Raw genomic sequence first — 19729 nt, 5'->3', positions numbered from 1 at the left:
GGGACGCACTAGTCCGTGGCTTTAGAAACAAAACGGCTCAGGGCGGCCACCCGCCCCGTCAGGCTTTGCACGTCCTTGTGCTTCTGGGGAGAGGCCATGTCGATTAGTTCCTTGATTTTGTCTGGGTTGGCTTCTATTCCTCGGAAGCTCACAATGAAACCCAGCAACTTCCCGGAAGCCACACCGAAAGTGCACTTCTTAGGGTTTAGCTTCATCCCGTATTTCCGGATAACTGCGAAAGCCTCCGCCAAGTCGTCCGAATGGTCCCGGGACGTCTTGGACTTGACCAGCATATCGTAGATGTACACCTCCATGTTTCGCCCTAGCTGGGCCCGGAACATTCGATTGACGAGCCTTTGGTATGTTGCTCCGGCATTCTTGAGTCCAAAAGGCATGACTATGTAGCAGTAGATGCCCTTGTCGGTTTGGAAACTGGTATGCTCCTGATCTGCCACATGCATGGAGATCTGGTTGTAGCTGGAGTAAGTATCCATGAAGCTCAGGATCTCGTAGCCGGACGTGGCATCCACCATCTGGTCTATTCGGGGGAGCGGGAAACAGTCCTTCGGACACGCTTTATTGAGGTCTGTGAAGTCAATGCAAGTCCTCCAGGTCCCGTTAGGTTTCGGCACCAAGACCGGATTGGCCAGCCACACGGGATATACAGCTTCGCATATGAAGTTGATGGAAGACAACTTCTCCACCTCCAGCCTGAGGGCCTCGGCCCTCTCCGTCCCCAAAGGCCTGCGCTTCTGGCGGACCGGAGTCGCGTTCAGGTCGATACTTAAGGTGTGGCAAATGATATTGCGGTCGATCCCAGTCATGTTGGAGTGGGACCAGGCCAGGAGGTCCTGGTTTTCCTGTACTTGAGCAAGAATGGCGGCCCGAACGTCTGCCGGCAGGCTCTTTCCTACTTGGATGATCCTGGTCGGGTCAGTTTCGCTGATGCACACTTCTTCTATTTCGTCCATTGGCTCCAGGACGCTATCGTCTCCTATTCACGGGTCCAGATCATCCTCTTCCGGGACTACTTGCTCGGCAGGAAGGAGAGCCAGCTCGATGGGCTCCTCCCGGACCATGTATATGGGACGGCCAGAGATGTGGTAACACTTTCGGGCGCTCTATTGGTCTCCCCGGACAGTCCCTACCCCTCCGCTGTTGCATGGGAACTTCATGCAAAGATGGCGGATGGAGGTGATGGCCCCGAATTCGACCAGTGCGGGCCGGCCAAAGATAACGTTGTAAGCGGTGGGGCAATCCACCACAACAAAGGTGCAGAACTTGAACGAGTGCTGCAATCCACCCCCCAGCGTCACCGGCAGCTGGATCTTTCCCATGGGGAGAAGCGCATCTCCCTTAAAGCCGTAAATTTGGGTCGGGAAGGACGCCAGATCTGCTTCCGTCAGGCCAATGGTGGAGAAGGCGGGTTTGAACAACAAGTTGACAGAGCTCCCGTCATCCACTAACACGCGGGACACCAATTTGTTGGCGATTTGGGCATCTATGACCAGCGAATCATGGTGCAGAAAATGGACGTTGCGGGCATCTTCCTCCGTGAAGGTGATGGAGAGGTTCATCAGTTTAGGGCGCTGTGACGGGGCCTGGACAAGGGCGCAAACTTCCTGGTCGTGGTCCAGCTCGCTCAGGTAACGCTTTTGGTCATTCCTCGAAGGTCCTCCTAGGTGAGGTCCTCCCGAGATGATCGCCACATGTCCGTCCACTCGAGGGGGTGCTGCCCTAGAAGAATAGGGCATTCCAGGGCCGGGGGCCTGCGCAGCGATGGTCCCCTGAGGGGCCTGTGCTGGAGGTCCCTGTGCATACCCTCCCTGGGGTGGGTATGCACGAGTCGTCACCGGCGCCGTGGATTGCCCGGGGCTTGCTGACATGCTCGGGACACCCATGGGCATTCTTACCCACTGGTGGAGGTGCCCCAGCTTGATGAGGTTTTCAATCTCATCTTTGAGCTTCCGACACTCGTCGGTGGTGTGGCCCACATCTTTGTGATAAGCGCACCTTTTGCTGGTATCTCTCGGATTCCTTCCCCCCTTAAACATGGGGCTAGGCTTCCGGTAATTGACCGCTCTCTCTGTCGCCAGATAGATATTTTCCTGGGTGTCCACCAAGTTGGTGTATTCCGAATATTGGGGCTCGTAGCCCCTCTTCCCCTTTTTGGCTAGCTCAGGCCGGTTCTGGCCTTTGCCCGATCGCTTCCCCCGAGAAGGATTCACGCTTGCCTCAGTTACTCCCGTCTGCGATTGCTGGGCTACGACGGGGGCCATGTTGTGCCCTGTCGGCGTGACGCCATAACCGGAGAAGTGGGTTGATTGGGCCGGGGCATAACCCGAGGCGGCAGGGCCGTATACCGTAGGGGTGTAACTGATGCCGGGCGTGACGGCCGACCCCGGGACTATGGGGGGCATGGCGTAGGACTGCGTAGGGAACTGTCCCGCGCCTCCTGGAACCGTCTGAGGGATGGGGTGAGGAGCTGGGGGCCATCCAATGGCCTGGATCTGAGCCTCCTCCCAGTTGATGAATCCTTGGGCCCTCCTGATGAATTCTTCCAAAGTGGCGGCTTTACTACGCTGCATGTCATCCCAAAGTGGTGATCCGGCCCGGATCCCGAATTGCAGTGCCACCAGGCGCTGTCACGCATCGACCTTCGTCTTGGAGGCTTATTCAGTAAAGCGCTGGATGTAGGCTCTCAATGTCTCCGCGGGTAGTTGCTTAATGTTGGCGAGGGCACTAATTTGCATGTCCATCCTCATGGCGGCCACGAATTGCTTCCGAAATGCTGACTGCAGCCCGGACCATGATTGGATGGACCCCGGTTTAAGCCTTTTCCATCATTCTTCGGCGGGACCGCCCAACGTGATGGAGAAGTAGAGGCATTTTCCGCCGTCGCTGACATGAGCCACGGTCATGAGTCGGTTGTACCGGGACAGGTGATCCCTAGGATCTGTATTTCCAATATAGGCAGTGAGGCTCGGCATCTTGAACCCCTTGGGCAGTACGGCGTCCAGGATGTGCCTCGCGCACGGCTCTTTATTCTCTTCGTCGGAGTCAGTGTCCGCGCCTTCCTGCTTGCGGACCAGGCGATCAGTGACCTTTTTTAATGCGTCCATCTGTTCCATGAGCAGCTTGGCCGTGCTATCCTCCAGGGGTATTCTCTCGTTTCTCCTGTCGTTAATGTCGTTCCTGAGGTCGCCGCCTCGAGGGAGGATTTTTTCCTTGCAGGCCCGATCCTTCCGGGCATTCAGTCCATCGCGTAAATCTATCCGGGAAGTGTCGTCCCCTGAACTGAGAGCGTGACGATCCTCGCAGTGAGACCATTCCTGACGGTTCTTGTTGACTGAGGCACTTGGGTGCAAAGACCTTTCCCTCCCGTTTGGCCCTGGGGCGTGCCGGGGCTGCTCATTTCATGGCCGCGCTCCCTGCGGATCGATTGGGCGGCCCCGTCCTGGGACGGGGCGCACCTTCTCTTTCCTAGGCAACGGCTGTGAACGTGCCGCGGCTTTCTCGACGGGGGTGTTCTTCTCCCGGGTCTTCCGTCGCTCCTTGTTCGGGACTCTCGGAGCCGGATCGGGAAAAGGCTCTGGGGGACGGACCGGGCTAGAACCCCCGGGGCCCTCGGCTTGCTCTGGGGGAGCGGGTTGTTGCGTTTCTGGAAGAGGGCCAGCTGTGGGGTCGGCTGCTGGGCCCTGCGTGGCCATTAGCGACTGTAGGGCTCGTAGAGACTCTTGCACCTGGCGGTGTGCCTCCGCCTGCTCAGCCATCTTGGCTTCCTGATCCAGGATTTGCTGCCTTAGTCTAATCACCTCCGATTCCTGCTGATCGTCGTGGGGGATCTCGGGCTCCGCGGCTTCGTCGTGATACTCCCCCTCGCTTTCCTTCTCGTAGTAATCTTCTTCGTTTTCTACTTCGTACTCTGTCCCACCCTCGTAGTATTGCGACTCGTCTTGGTGAGATGTCTGAGGAGGCATTTCCTCGGGCGGGTCCTGAGGAATATTCTGAGAAGGCGGCGGGTCCCCGTTGCCCTGCTCTGGATTGGTAGGGTCGAAGGTGGTGTGTCGTGTGTTCACCATCGTAACAAAGGCCTAACGTTGGCGCTAGCTTCCTTCAGCTCTCAATGAAAGCACCAAACTGTTAACCGAGATTTTCGGCAACTCTATTAATTAAAAATATTTACTGGTAATAATAATGAAAGTAGGAGATCGACACGGGGTTTTTACGTGGTTGGGGCATTAACTAGCCTTAGTCCACAAGTCAATATATTAGAGCTAGAAGAAGCTTTTACAATGGAGTTTTCTATCAATATCTGAACAGAGTATCTGTCTTTTTTCCCTTTTATTTTCTTCGAGAGACTTTATAGTTCTCAGCAGCTTATATTTATAAGCCAGTGGGAACATCGGATCTGGGCTGGGCCAAACCCAGGCCCATCGGGGAGACGGATACAAGCGACCTCTGTCATGGAGGCCCAAAACAAAAAGATATACAATATCCGAAACTCCAACCAGCTAAGGCTCAATAGGTTGATCTTAGAACTATGCCTCGCCCGACAAAACGACACTTTGGCTCTGACCACTCCGAGTCACGAGGCTGATTCAGGAGACAAGACCAGTCAGAGTATTTGGCTGCGCAGTCCTGACACATCAGTGTGCAATCCCGAGGTGACCCTTTCTGCAGGCGAAAAGTGGGGACAACGCCCACGCGAAATGAGGCGGCTTCAGGGTCCTGGACGCTTGGCCCCTTCAGTCGGGGATTAGGTGATCTAGGTACGTTTACCATGGGCCCGCTTCATTTACCATGAGCCTGGACCATATCAGGATCCGGGACCAGGACGCGTAGGCCGCGATGGTTCGAGCGCTCCGGGCATCGCCCGAATCATCCTCGTCGGGGAAGAACCCGGAGGGGCATCCCGGACCCTCCAATGGGCCGAGTCCCGAGTCCCCGGTCCATACCTGTCCCCTTGGGCACTCTCCATACCAAGAGACCTTGGGCCGGGCCCACGTGCCGAGCTTGCCCTCTGACAGCGGGCCGAAAACGAAGGCCCAAAGCCCATGCAGGAAATGGGGATAACACTATCCTAGGGGTTAAATGTCCATTTTATCCCTAGGTCAATTAATAGTTTCTAAAGACTCCCAAGGGCATATTTGGTACTTTCCTCCTATCTCGTTAATCATAATTAACGCTCTCCAATTCCCACTATTCTCAATAATCTCAAACACCAATAATTCACATCATGTTACCCATTAATACCCGGTAACGCTCTAATCATTAAAATCACCCCGCGACTCAACCCAAGCCCCGGTCTTAAACCCTTTGTGACTAAACCGCTAATCAATATTCCAAGATCGTCTCATGCCGAATAGCTCGAACCAACCCACATCATAATGTGGTCTCAACACATATCATCGACATGCATACAATTATACAATTATACCCTCAACGGGCCAAATTACCATCACACCCCTATAATTAAAATATGGACCCACATGCATGCATTTAACATCATATTATAATATAATTCACATATACATGCATAATATCATTTAATGGCATAATTAAACAAGTATGGCCCTCCCGGCCTACTAATCCTGCCATTAAACATCATCGGAGAATTCGGGGCATTACATTTACATTTGGTATCAGAGCAATTGTTTTAACGTCCTTGTAGACCCTCACAATATGCACATGAAGACCGAGAAGACTTGACTCATTGCACTGTAAGTTTTAGTTCTGAAGTTTGTTGTTTTCTTTAGTTTTTTTTTACGCTTTGCTACTACATATCCACACAGATATATTAAGGGTAGACTTAATAAGTTGTGTGTTTTTATGATTTTTTGGGTTAGTGTGATTGACAGCCACAAGTGAGAATGATTGGGTATTGTGACTATGGAATAAGGTTTAGTGGCGTTGCATTTAACACGTCATGCTATGTTTATTGCATCGCACTATGTTTAACGCATCACTTTACATTTAACGCTTCATGCTACGTTTAAGGAGTCACGATGTGTATTATTTTTCTAGGCATGATTGTGATGGTTTGTTGGTTTATTAGAGATATGTTGTATCAATTAGTGAGATAAGGAGTTACGTTGTGTAATTGAGATGATATAGTTAAGCCGAAATTCAAAACGATATAAGGGTATAAGTATATTATTAAAATGACATGTTGTCATGATATGGGTTATGGGTAGCAAGTGCATCAGTGATTAGACTTTACGAGATTGTTCTAAGGATAAAAATTTTACTTGTTTATGAGATCAAGTTTGGTTATGTACATGGGGAATGACAAGAAAAATTACTAGGCTACAAGTTTGGTCATTATTGAGCAGAACTGTCTAAGGTAATTTAGTATGGGAAATGAAGGACAGACAATTAGAAAAGACTTGTTATAGTAGCCTGTTCTCTTCGGCTTGCGAGTTAGTAAGAGCCAACTTGTAAGTATTTAAGGGATAAAATGTGCCAGGTGATATTAAGAGGAAGTTAGGCGTGTGTATTGTGTGGTGAGGCCACTAGGTCCCCCGTTGACCGAAATGGTTTGAGGATGGGCGTAATCCTATATCACCCTAAACTTTTGGTGTGTTTTTGTATGCATGTTATATGTGTTATATATGCTTTTCCATGTATGCTTATTGTTGTTGTACTACTAGCTTTTGTGCAGTTAGTTGCTAGATCTTTTGTATGTTTAATTGTTGTTTGTCAACATTTTATGAAGTCATGTTGTGTTCAGTTCAACATGTCTTGGTTAAGAAGAGTTAGCCAAATGAGGCAGAGAAGGCGATCAAGTAGCTATTCCCGAGGAGGAAGGGATGTTGTTCCAATGTTGAGGAACTATTTGGAATCCAGATGAAAGAATCATCTAAGATGAGCTATGCCTCAGGAAAAAGTAGAGCATGATTGGAATGCCCTTGATATTTCTTGGCCACATGGACTATTGAATGTCACTCGTTACAGTTTTAGATTCAATGATCTCCAACGATAAAGAAGAAGTCGAGTTGTTGGCAGATGAGGGATTGGTTGGCTCGATGGAAACCATGAACTAGTGACACAAGGACGGGCTGATAGGAGTAGGAAATCTTAATCACACTTATGATGGACACAGACGTTTTTTTTATAAAGAATTTTGGATCACGTTTTGATGCGACACGAAAAGTGGATGGGAAGCCAACAAGTACTTGGTATAAGCTTTTTCATGTGGAGTTTAAGATGTATTATTTAGCAAGCTCAGAGCTCTGGTTGGAAGGTTTCCAAAGAAATTTGGATGAACTCTTCAAGTAGGACTGCCAGAGTTGGTTGACTCAAGACAGGCAGTGAGCCACGAATCATAAAGGATTTTGTTGCGATAAGGAACAAGTTACCTATTAAGTTCGGCTTTGCAGGTGAGACTGAAAACTAGGATGTGGAGGAAATAATGGACTGTAAAAGAGAATACACTATTAAGGATAACTCAAATTATTAGAAGAAAGACAACACAAAAGTTCATTGACGATCAATCATAGATCGGATGTAAAGGTAGGCAGTGGAAAGAATCCCATAACGATGGTAATTCTTCGTATTAAGGAAGTTCGCGTGGTGAAAACCGAGACTACCAATCAATGACAAATGACATTAAGTATAAAAAGAGGATTGAACACCTTTATTGTGAAAGAATGATAAGGATGATAAGAAGGTCTAAAGCACTCACGACGAAGAAGACGATGGACAACCACAGGTGAATGAATCAAATTAGACAAGGACAACAACAGATTGACACAAGAGGAGATATCACTACGTAAAGCATAACGCAAAAGCTTACAACATGACATGATCGATACGACCACACAAAGGATGCTTAAGAGATAGAGGCATCACTTTTTCACATGGCATGACAGAGGCTACGAACATATGGAAGGATTGCACGAGATCATCAAGATTTCACTTCTAACGATAAGGATATGAGGAGTAGATAATTCAGAGGATGAAATAAGAACAGAGGAATGTACGGCATGGATGCACGAGTAATGGACAAGAAGTTTTAGGGAGACGAGTGATGGATTAAGACTGGAGTGATTGCAACTATTTTGGCGGAAGCAAACACAATAGTAATATGACCAAACTATGATTAGGTGAAAGGAAATACGGTTACGAGAAAGGACAAAGGTGTTAGTAAACCGTGATATATGAAGGAGCATATTTTGGAAACAATTATACTTGGATAGTATGGACTTTTAGCACAAACTAATTGGATAAAGATGCTAGTAATTTATGGATATGATGAACAGTATTTTCAAGAAATTAAGATAATCTAGATCACATTAAAGGATTGAACCCACTGTGAGTAGAAACTTGATTACGAGTAGAATGTAGAAATGTTACAACTCATGAAAGTATTAAAGTAAGATCAATATGGAGGAGGGGTAAGGTTTCAAGGTAATAGGTTTGTCAGTAATAAGAGTGGATTGATTTATGGAATAACGTCGTTTATTTCTGCAAAAAGACGATCATGATGAATTGATCACATAATTGGAAACAAAGAAAAATTATTTAAGATTTACGGACTGCAGATTTGGAAAGGATCTGTAAAAGATTAAAGACTCTTTTCAGGATTTGTGAAAAAGTTTAAAAAACAATGGCTATAGAGATGAAGGGCGGCTTAGACCCTTATTATCGAATGAAAGGATAAGTGAAAGATAGATTCGTGTTCTAAGGGACAAGATACAGATTCAGTTTTGATTGTATCGAATTATAACATATGTATAAACAAGTTTATGCTACTGTTTTAGCTAATAAGTGAAAATTTTCAAGTCTTAAGCGGTGGGGTAAAGAACGATGATACCCACATATTCGATTGGATGAATCAGAAGGAAGGAATTTAGAAGGATCAAAAGTGAATGACTACTTTTGAGGGTTAATAGAAGACCCACATACATGGATAAGATTCTAGGATGAGTACAGTGGAATTGATAAATTGCAAGATTGATAACATGCAGCAATTACTTTTACAGGTGTCTATAAAGAAAGCTATTATAGAACAAGCTGAAAGGCGAAATGAGATGGGAATTATAAGCCTTAAGTGTTTCTTAAAGAAATTATTGAACTTCAGATATTAGAAGACGTTTATGATGGAATCTATGGAAATAGGTATCAGATATATGTCACATGGTTGCTTGATCTAATTGTTAAGGAAAGAGGAATTAAGAGGATATGCTTCACAAGTCAATAAGGATTCTAGGAAAATAGGCAAGTATGATATATACACATTAATATTTTGGATACAATGGAGCTGTAGAGAAAGCTGCATAGATTATGTAATTGGAATTATGGCAACAACTGTTGAAACATGAAGTAGAACAAATATGGATGGTTACTACTAGAACAGACAGAAAAGTGGCAGGAATATCAAGTGGAAAATAAGTTGAAAATTAAGGAAAGAATAAGTGATATAGTGAACAGAACTAGATTGTGGGTAATGTAAACCTGACAATGTATCTGTGTAACGACCCAAATTCTCTAATAAGGCTTAGGGGCCTTGATTAGCATGTCGGGAGGGCATAAATGGGATTAGAATGGATATTGTTTACTTAAATGTGTGAATATGTGATTAATGTTGATTATATGATAGTTGATGATATTATGTGATAATATGAAATAAATATGTGATATATGTGAGAACCACATTATTATGTGGGTAGGTTTGAAGAGCACGACTCGAGACGATCCTAGCGTCAGATAGCGGGAAAAGTCACAAGGGGATTTAAGATATGACTTTGGGCAAGTCAGGGATATTTAAGGTATCGGGTAGTGATTTGGACTATCGGGTTACGAAAATAAATATATGGAGATATATTTGAGGTTAGGATGTCTAGGCGGGAATATTGGGGGATTTTACCATTTTCGCCTCGGGGACGGTTCCGGCACCCCGACCTTTGGGATAGACTTAGCAATAAGATAGACTTAAGGAAATTTTTTGAAGAAGATACAAACCGACTAAAACTCTTTACCTCAGTTCTCTCTCACTCTCAAGGAAAACAAAGGGAAGGAAAACACAGAAATCTTAAGGGAATCAAGCGGGAATTTCTGAGGATTGAGGTAGGGATTTGGAGGCTTAGCTCAGGGATTAATCAAGAACTAAGTCAGGGTTAAGGTAAGCAATTTAATCTTCTCTTCTGTGGTTGGAAATTCTGGGTTTTGGTTAAGTTTTGAGGCAAACATGGTTTTGATGTTTTAAGGCAGAATTGAGGAGGAAACTTGGGGACTTAGCTTGGCTTTGGCTTGGTGAAGTGGTTCAACAGAAGAGGTAAGTTTCAACCCATGTTTTAGAGGTTTTAAATTGGATTTGAATGGTTGGTTTGAGTGTTTATAGCTCTTGAGTTTCAGAAATTGAAAAGAGAAGATTAGTGTGTGTTAGGTTGTGTTTTTTGTGGAATTATGTTGTTTAAGTCATGCCAAAGGAGTTGGGATTAATTGGTTATGAGTTGGGGAGCTTTGGGATAGTTTAAGGTGAGGTTTCAAGCTTAGAAATTATGGGTTTTCTGGGGACGAAGGGGAGGGCCGCTGCTCTATTCTTGAGCGCTGCGGCCCTAGGATGAAAAAGGACCAAGGAGGCTCGGCCATGGGAGGGCGCCGCGGCGCCCAAAGAAAGGGCTGCGGCGCGTGTTTTGTTCAGCATGGGCTTGGTTCTATTTTGAGGCTAGGGCCACGGCTAAGCTTCAAGGGCCGCAGCCCTTGGTTGTACACATGAGATTTTTAGGGATTTAGGAACGGGAAAGTGGTCTAGTATGCTCGAGATTGGTTTCACCACCGTGCTTGGTGGAATTCGCATTCCCGGAAGTTAGTTTTGTAACCGAAAACCTATGTTTGAGTATTAATGGAACCCTAAACTTTGGTTGTGACTAGGTGATAAAGGCTTAGGCTCGGGAACGGATCGTTCTTCAGGGGCATTGCTCGTAATTCAATAACTGTACAGACTAAAGGTAAGAAAACTGAACCTGGTTGAATATATGTAACGGGACTAAGGGCTCCCTATTGTAAGCGCTTGAAGAGATGGTATTATGCCATACAAGCCATTTAGTGAACCAACGACCTAAGGGTGCCAAGGGTTTCACTAGCGCACAGGGCGCGGCTTGGCCACTGGTAGCTGAGGACAGCTTATTATGCACTGAGCTCGGTTTAAGCGGGCCGGAGTCAGTGGGTTAAACAGAGGTTGCGGCCTAAGTCGTCGGCCCTGAGTATTATGTGATATGAGTGTAATATGTGATTGACTGTATCTTGAATCTGAATGTACGTGCTAAATATCTATTGTGAATTATTTGATGGGAATACATGCTTAGTGAATTAACTGTCTATTATCATTGATTGAATTGTATACGATGTTTTCTTGCTGGGCCTTGGCTCATGGGTGCTACCTAGTGTAGGTAAAGGCAAGGGCAAATTAGACCAGCCTTGATTGGAGAGCTCAGCGAGCTGAATGTACATAGCCAGCTGCCCGACTGCCACGGTTGAGGTTTAGGCATGGACGCGAGACCTAAAGACTGTCTATTTTGCCTTAATATGGCTAGTGATTACTCGTGTACTTTTGGGAGTCTGTAAACTTATTTTAACTCTGTTTTCTTATGGGATCCCGTGTTTATAATAGTTTAAATATATGAAATGAGTCCTTTTAGACCAAAACCTTTTTACCCTAGTTGTTACATGTTTAGTGACACATTTTTAAAATAATGACTTGATTAGTCAGTCTTGCACCTTTATAAGTACACAGTGTAGCAGTCTTGGCTATGCAGGGCGTTACAACTTGGTATCAGAGCGTCCTAGGTTTAAGGGTTCCTGAAGACAGCCTGGACATGTACATTTGTTGCTGGAGACAAGGTCAAATCAGGGTTTGGTAATGTGCATATGTGTGTTTATGTGCTTATGTGCCTGAGATGAACTATGCATGTTGTTATTTACTGAATTACTAGGAAGCATGAGATACTGATAGGGCCTGGCCCTTGACTGCTATGTGAAAATATTGAGGCATGTTTATTAACATCGCCATGCATGTAAATGAAAGTATGGATGATTAATTGTATATAGTGCATGGATGAATGCTTGTTTTATTGTTGTTGTGTAATGGGATTGAGGGCGTGCTTATTAGCAGCCAGTGTTTGAGAATGGATGCTTATATGTTGGTTATCTGTGGTTGATTATGCTCTATTGATGAGTTTTGGAGAAGCTTTTACCCTGTCATCATGGTTTGACTGTCGAGTCGTTATTTGTAGATTAACTTGGATAGCTATGCATCCAAGAAAATCCGCACGACTAGCCGGCACTAGGTCCGGGACCGGTAGTGATGATCGGGGCCAGATTCCCCCGCCAGTCCCTGAGACTAATGGCAGAGATGCAGGCTCAATTATTGAGTCAGGATGAGCAGATCCGTATTCTGCGACAGCAGGCTCCACCAAGGAGTGCTGCCCCTATTGTACCACCTGCAGTGGTACCAGCTGTGCAGCCTGGGGAGGTTCTTAACAAGTGGGAACTGTTATATGAGCGGTTCAAGAAGCAGTAACGCCCAATTTTCGAGGGTGGGACGGATCCGTTGAAAGCCGAGCAGTGGCTAACCATGATTACAATAATTCTGGATTTCATGAGAATTGAGGGGCAAGATAAAGTGGCCTGTGCCACTTATATGTTGAGGGAGGATGCCCGCATTTGGTGGGAAGTGGCATCTCAGACCAGGGATGTTACCACTTTGACTTGGGAAGGTTTCAAGGATTTGTTTGGCCAGAAGTACTACAATGTTGTTGTCAGAGCAGCAAAGGTTAATGAGTTTGTGAGTTTGGTACATGGCAATATGACTGTTACTAAGTATGCCCTGAAATTTGATAGGCTTGCGAAGTTTGCACCAGATCTTGTGCCTACTGATGCTGCTAGGTAAGATCATTTTATCAGGGGCTTAATGCTATGATAGCCCGGGATGTCAGGATCACAACAGTACTTGGAGGAACAACTTATGCCCAGGCCGTGGAGAGGGCTCTTACCACTGAGGAAGCAGAGAACAAGATATGGAAGGAGAGCATAGTGAGGCATGAGGGTCGCAGGGCGGTGCCTCCTTACTCAAGGGCAGGTAGGGGCGGAGGCCCCAGTGACTTCAAGAGGAAGACTCCTAACACTTCGACCGCTCCTGGTCCTAATAGGAGGGGTCGGGGTGGTCAGGGTGGCGGTGAGGCATGGCGGACCTATCCAGGGTGCCCGAGGTGTAGAAGACGCCATCTGGGCGAGTGTCGGGCCAAGGCATGTTTCGTGTGTGGGGCAGTGGGGTATCTCAGGAAAGACTGCCCAACGGTGAAGAAAGGTGAAGCGGGAAAGGTGGATAGCTTGAGTCCAGCTCGAGTATTCACCTTGACTCAGGCGGAGGTTGAGGCTAGTCCCTCAGTAGTGAGAGGTCAGCTTTCTAGTGCTGGCTTTCCTTTTACAGTATTGATTGATTCTGGTGCTACACATTCTTTTGTTTCTAGTAGAGTGATTGATAGACTGTGTAGACCTAGTGAGTATTGGACCGCGGGGTTTGGGACTTTGTTGCCTACAGGGGAACTGGTAGTCTCTAGGAGATGGATTAGAGCACTGCCGGTGATGGTTGATAGTAGGGAACTCTCAGTGGATTTGATTGAATTAGATTTGGAGGATTTTGATATGATCTTAGGGATGGACTTGTTGGCCAGATATGGAGCTACGATTGATTGTAGGAAGAAGATGGTTACTTTTGAGCCTGAGGGCGAGGACCCTTTTGTCTTTGTGGGTGCGGTGTCAGGGTCCCGCGTACCTATGATCTCAGCATTGAGAGCCAGAGACTTGTTGCAGGGGGGATGCATAGGTTTTCTGGCTTGTGTAGTGGATACAGCAAGAGTTATGTCGGCAAGGCCGGGAGAGACTAGATTGGTGTGAGTTTTTGGATGTATTCCCTGAGGATCTGCCGGGGTTTCCACCGCGCAGGGAGATTCAGTTTATGATTGAGTTGGCACCGGGGACAGAACCAGTATCAAGGACACCGTACAAGATGGCACCAACAGAATTGAAAGAGTTGAAGATGCAGTTGCAAGAACTTTTGGATTTGGGGTTTATCAGGCCTAGCTACTCTCCATGGGGCGCTCCAGGGTTGCTTGTTAAGAAGAAGGACGAGACTTTGAGGATGTGCATCGATTACAGAGAATTGAAGAAGTTAACTATTAAGAATAAGTACCCTCTACCAAGGATTGATGACTTGTTCGATTAGCTGCAAGGTAAGACGGTGTTCTCAAAGATTGATCTTCGATCTGGTTATCACTAGCTGAGGATCAAGGATGAGGATATACCGAAGACGGCCTTCCGGACACGTTATGGGCATTATGAGTTCTTGGTCATGTCTTTTGGTCTGACCAATGCCCCAACAACTTTTATGGATCTGATGAACAGGGTGTTCAAGGACTTTTTGGACCAGTTCATCATTGTCTTCATCGATGACATTTTGGTATACTCCAGTTCAGAGGCAGAACATGAGCAACATCTCCGACAGGTTTTGCAGAGGTTGAGGGAGCATCAGTTATACGCCAAGTTTAAGAAGTGTCAATTTTGGCTACCAGAGGTGACCTTCCTTGGACATATAGTTGGGGCAGAAGGGATTAAGATGGATCCGTCTAAGGTAGAAGCAGTTAGAGATTGACCGAGGCCGAGGAGTGCCTCGGAGGTGCGAAGTTTCCTCGGGTTGGCTGGTTACTACAGGCGGTTTGTAGAGGGGTTCTTGAAGATTTCTTCACTGATGACAGAGTTGACAAGGAAGAATCAGAAGTTCATTTGGTCAGAGAAGTGTGAGAACAGCTTTCAAGAGTTGAAGCGATGGCTTATTTCTGCGCCTGTGTTGAGTCTTCCTTCCGAGGAAGGGAAGTTTGTGGTTTACTGTGATGCATTGAGGTTGGGCTTAGGCTGTGTGCTGATGCAGAATGAGAAAGTTATAGCCTATGCATCTCGACAGCTGAAGGAGTATGAGCAAAGTTATCCGACTCATGATATGGAGTTAGCGGCAGTGGTGTTCGCACTGAAGGTACGGCGTCATCATCTGTATGGAGAGAAGTGCGAGATATACACCGACCATAAGAGTCTAAAGTATTTCTTCACCCAGAAGGATCTGAATATGAGGCAGAGACGTTGGCTGGAGTTGGTTAAGGATTATGATTGTGATATTCTTTACCACCCTGGGAAAGCCAACGTGGTGGCAGATGCATTGAGCCGGAGGGGCCCAAGACAGTTGTATAGTTCTACTCAGATCTCGAGAGAATTAGTTGATGAGATGGCCAGGGCAAAGATAGAATTGGTGGTGGGCCAGTTAGCCAATATCACTTTGCAGTCGACCTTCTTAGAGAGGGTCAAGGAGGGTCAGTTGACAGACGTGCAGTTGCAGGACACTAGGCAACAGGTTTTAGCGGGAATGACTAAGGAATATTCTGTTTCTGAGACAGGTTTGCTTCGGTATCAGGGATGGATATGTGTTCCGGCAGATGAGAGGATTAGACGGGAGATATTGGATGAGTCTCACACTACGCCATACTCACTTCATCCGGGTACCACGAAGATGTATCAGAATCTACGGACATTATATTGGTGGCCCGGGATGAAGAAGGATGTAGTTGAGCATGTGTCTAGGTGTTTGACATGTCAGCAGGTTAAGGCTGAGAATCAGCGACCAGCGGGATTGCTTCAGCCTTTGGGTATCCCAGAGTGGAAATGGGAGGATATTACGATGGACTTTGTGGGAGGATTACCCAGGACAGTTGGACTTCATGACTCGGTGTGGGTGATAGTGGACAGATACACCAAGTCAGCTCATTTTCTACTAGTGAGGTCGAATTATACAGTGGAACAGTATGCGGAGCTGTATGTGAGGGAGATAGTTTGTCTCCATGGGGTTCCAAAGTCTATTGTATCTGATCGAGACCCTATCTTTACCTCTAAGTTTTGGGGAGCTCTGCAGAGAGCCATGGGGACTCAGTTGAAGTTTAGCACAACTTTTCATCCTAAGACTGATGGATAGTTTTAGAGGACGATTCAGGTATTGGAGGACATGCTTAGGGCATGTGTGATTGACTTCGAGGGTTCGTGGAGTAAGTATCTCCCATTGATTGAGTTTTCATATAAAAAAAGTTATCAGTCCACGATTGGAGTGGCTCCTTATGAGATGTTATATGGAAGGAAGTGCAGATCGCCCATTCACTGGGATGAGATGGGTGAGAGAAGGTATTTGGGGCTTGATATGGTTCAGAAGACTAATGAGGCCATTGAAAAGATTCGAGCTAGGATGTTTTCCTCGCAGAGTAGACAGAAAAGCTACGTTGAACCTAAGCGTATGAACGTGGAGTTCCAGGTTGGGGACCACGTGTTTCTACGAGTTTCCCCGTTGAGGGGTGTGAGGAGGTTTGGAGTGAAGGGCAAGCTGAGCCCTCGGTTTCTTGGACCCTTTGAGATCCTAGAGAGGGTTGGACAGGTGGCTTATAGGCTGGCCTTGCCACCGTCACTATCAGGAGTTCATAACGTGTTCCATGTCTCTACGTTGCGGAAGTATGTTTCTGATACAAGGCATGTGCTGAGGTATGAGGACTTGGAGTTGCAGGCACACTTGTCCTACGAGGAGAGACCAGTTCAGATTTTGGATCGGAAGGAAAAAGTTCAGCGGAATAAGACGATTCCGTTAGTGAAAGTATTATGGAGGAATAGCAAGGTCGAGGAAACGACCTGGGAGTTAGAGACAGCGATGCGGGATCAGCATCCCGAGCTATTCAGGTAAATTTCGAGGACGAAATTCTCAGTAGGAAGGGATAGTTAGAACGACCCAAATTCGCTAATAAGGCTTAGGGGCCTTAATTAGCATGCCGGGAGGGCATAAATGGGATTAGAATGGATATTGTTGACTTAAATGTGTGAATATGTGATTAATGTTGATTATATGATAGTTGATGATATTATGTGATAATATGAAATAAATATGTGATATATGTGAGAACCACATTATTATGTGGGTAGGTTTGCAGAGCACGACTCGAGACGATCCTAGGGTCAGATAGCGGGAAAAGTCACAACGGGATTTAAGATATGACTTTGGGCAAGTCAGGGATATTTAAGGTATCGGGTAGTGATTTGGACTATCGGGTTACGAAAATAAATATATGGAGATATATTTGAGGTTAGGATGTCTAGGCGGGAATATTGGGGGATCGGTTCCGGCACCCCGAGACTTCGGATAGACTTAGCAATAAGATAGACTTAAGGAAACTTTTAGAAGAAGAGACAAACCGACTAAAACTCTTTACCTCAGTTCTCTCTCACTCTCAAGGAAAACAAAGGGAAGGAAAACACAGAAATCTTAAGGGAATCAAGCTGGAATTTCTGAGGATTGAGGTGGGGATTTGGAGGCTTAGCTCATGGATTAATCAAGAACTGAGTCAGGGTTAAGGTAAGCAATTTAATCTTCTCTTCTGTGGTTGGAAATTCTGGGTTTTGGTTAAGTTTTGAGGCAAACATGGTTTTGATGTTTTAAGGCAGAATTGAGGAGGAAACTTAGGGACTTAGCTTGGCATTTTCTTGGTGAAGTGGTTCAACAGAAGAGGTAAGTTTCAACCCATGGTTTAGAGGTTTTAAATTGGATTTGAATGGATGGTTTTAGTGTTTATAGCTCTTGAGTTTCAGAAATTGAAAAGAGAAGATTAGTGTGTGTTAGGCTGTGTTTTCTTTGGAATTATGTTGTGTAAGTCATGCCAAAGGAGTTGGGATTAATTGGTTATGAGTTGGGGAGCTTTGGGATGGTTTAAGGTGAGGTTTCAAGCTTAGAAATTATGGGTTTTCTGGGCACGAAGGGGAGGGCCGCGGCTGTGTTCTTGAGCGCTGCGACCCTATGATGAAAAAGGACCAAGGACGCTCGGCCATGGGAGGGCGCCGCGGCGCCCAAAGCAAGGGCCGCGGCGCGTGTTTTGTTCAGCATGGGCTTGGTTCTATTTTGAGGCTAGGGCCACGGCTAAGCTTCAAGGGCCGCAGCCCTTGGTTGCACACGTGAGTTTTTTAGGGTTTTAGGCACTGTAAAACCTATATTTGAGTATTAATGGAACCCTATACATTGGTTGTGACTAGGTGATAAAGGCTTAGGCTTGGGAACGGATCGTGCTTGAGGGGCGTTGCTCGTAATTCAATAACTGTACAGACTAAAGTTAAGAAAACTGCACCTGGTTGAATATATGTAACGAGACTAAGGGCTCTCTATTGTAAGCGCTTGAAAAGATGGTATTATGCCATGCAAGCCATTTAGTGAACCAACAGCCTAAGGGTTCCAAGGGTTTCACTAGCGCACAGGGCGCGGCTCGGCCACTGGTAGCCAAGGACAGTTTAATATGCACTGAGCTCGGTTTAAGCGCATCGGAGTCAGTGGGTTAAACAGAGGGTGTGGCCTAAGTCGTCGGCCCTGAGTATTATGTGATATGAGTGTAATATGTGATTGACTGTATCTTGAATCTGAATGTACGTGCTGAATATCAATTGTGAATTATCTGATGGGAATACATGCTTAGTGAATTAACTGTCTGTTATCATTGATTGAATTGTATACGATGTTTTCTTGCTGGGCCTTGGCTCACGAGTGCTACGTGGTGCAGGTAAAGGCAAGGGCAAATTAGACAAGCCTTGATTGGAGAGCTCAGCGAGCTGAATGTACATAGCCAGCTGCCCGGCTGCCACGGTTGAGGTTTAGGCATGGACGCGAGACCTAAAGACTGTCTATTTTGCCTTAATATGGCTAGTGATTACTCGTGTACTTTTGGGAGTCTGTAAACTTATTTTAACTATGTTTTCTTATGGGATCCCTTGTTTATAATAGTTTAAATATATGAAATGAGTCATTTGAGACCAAAACCTTTTTAACCCTAGCTCTTACATGTTTAGTGACACGTTTTTAAAATAATGACTTGATTAGTGATTCTTGCACCTTTATAAGTACACAGTGTAGCAGTCTTGGCTATCCAGGGCGTTACAATCTGGGTGTATGTTGGTTATAATAAAACGTGGCTACAGCACTTAGCCAACTTATATTGTGATGATTCTGGGTAGTGGGGATCAATTATGTCGGAAATATTCAATGGAAATTTTGAAGTGACAAGGAAAAAGTTTAGTTCTTAGATATTCTCGAGAATGTGAGAAATCTTGAGATGTTATGGCATAGGAATTTCAAGCACAAAATGCTTTTTAAGGGGGGGGGGGGATAGTTGTAATATTCGCCTTTACATTTCATGGGTATTGTTGTAATTTTGGCCTGTGAGGGCAATTTGGTAATTTATGTTGATGCAAATGTGAATTATTATTTTTTTATTATTTCATGATAATGTGTGATTTATTAAATTATTATGATATGTGTATGTACGGTAGCGGCAAGACACGGTTCCTTCAAGCATTGAGGGTTCAAGTGCCAACTGTAATATTCACTTTTACTAGTAAGGGTATTATGGTAAATTGCATGACATTATGTGTTTAATTATATGAATTATGATATGCATGATTTATGATGTATGTTCATTTATATGTTCTGTCAAGAAATCCACTCACACGTGTTTCTTCAAGTATTAGGGGCCAAAGTGTAATAGAAGTTATGTATTGGGGGTCAAAGTGGAATAAATGATTTTATGATAGAAAGTGTAATTATCAAAAGTTAAAACTATTAGTTTTTGTTTGAAATTACAATAAGAGTCTTAATTGATTATTAATG

This window comes from Humulus lupulus, chromosome 1 (genome assembly GCF_963169125.1).
Source record: "Humulus lupulus chromosome 1, drHumLupu1.1, whole genome shotgun sequence".
NCBI classification, from domain to species: domain Eukaryota; kingdom Viridiplantae; phylum Streptophyta; class Magnoliopsida; order Rosales; family Cannabaceae; genus Humulus; species Humulus lupulus.
This window is presented reverse-complemented; position numbering follows the sequence as displayed.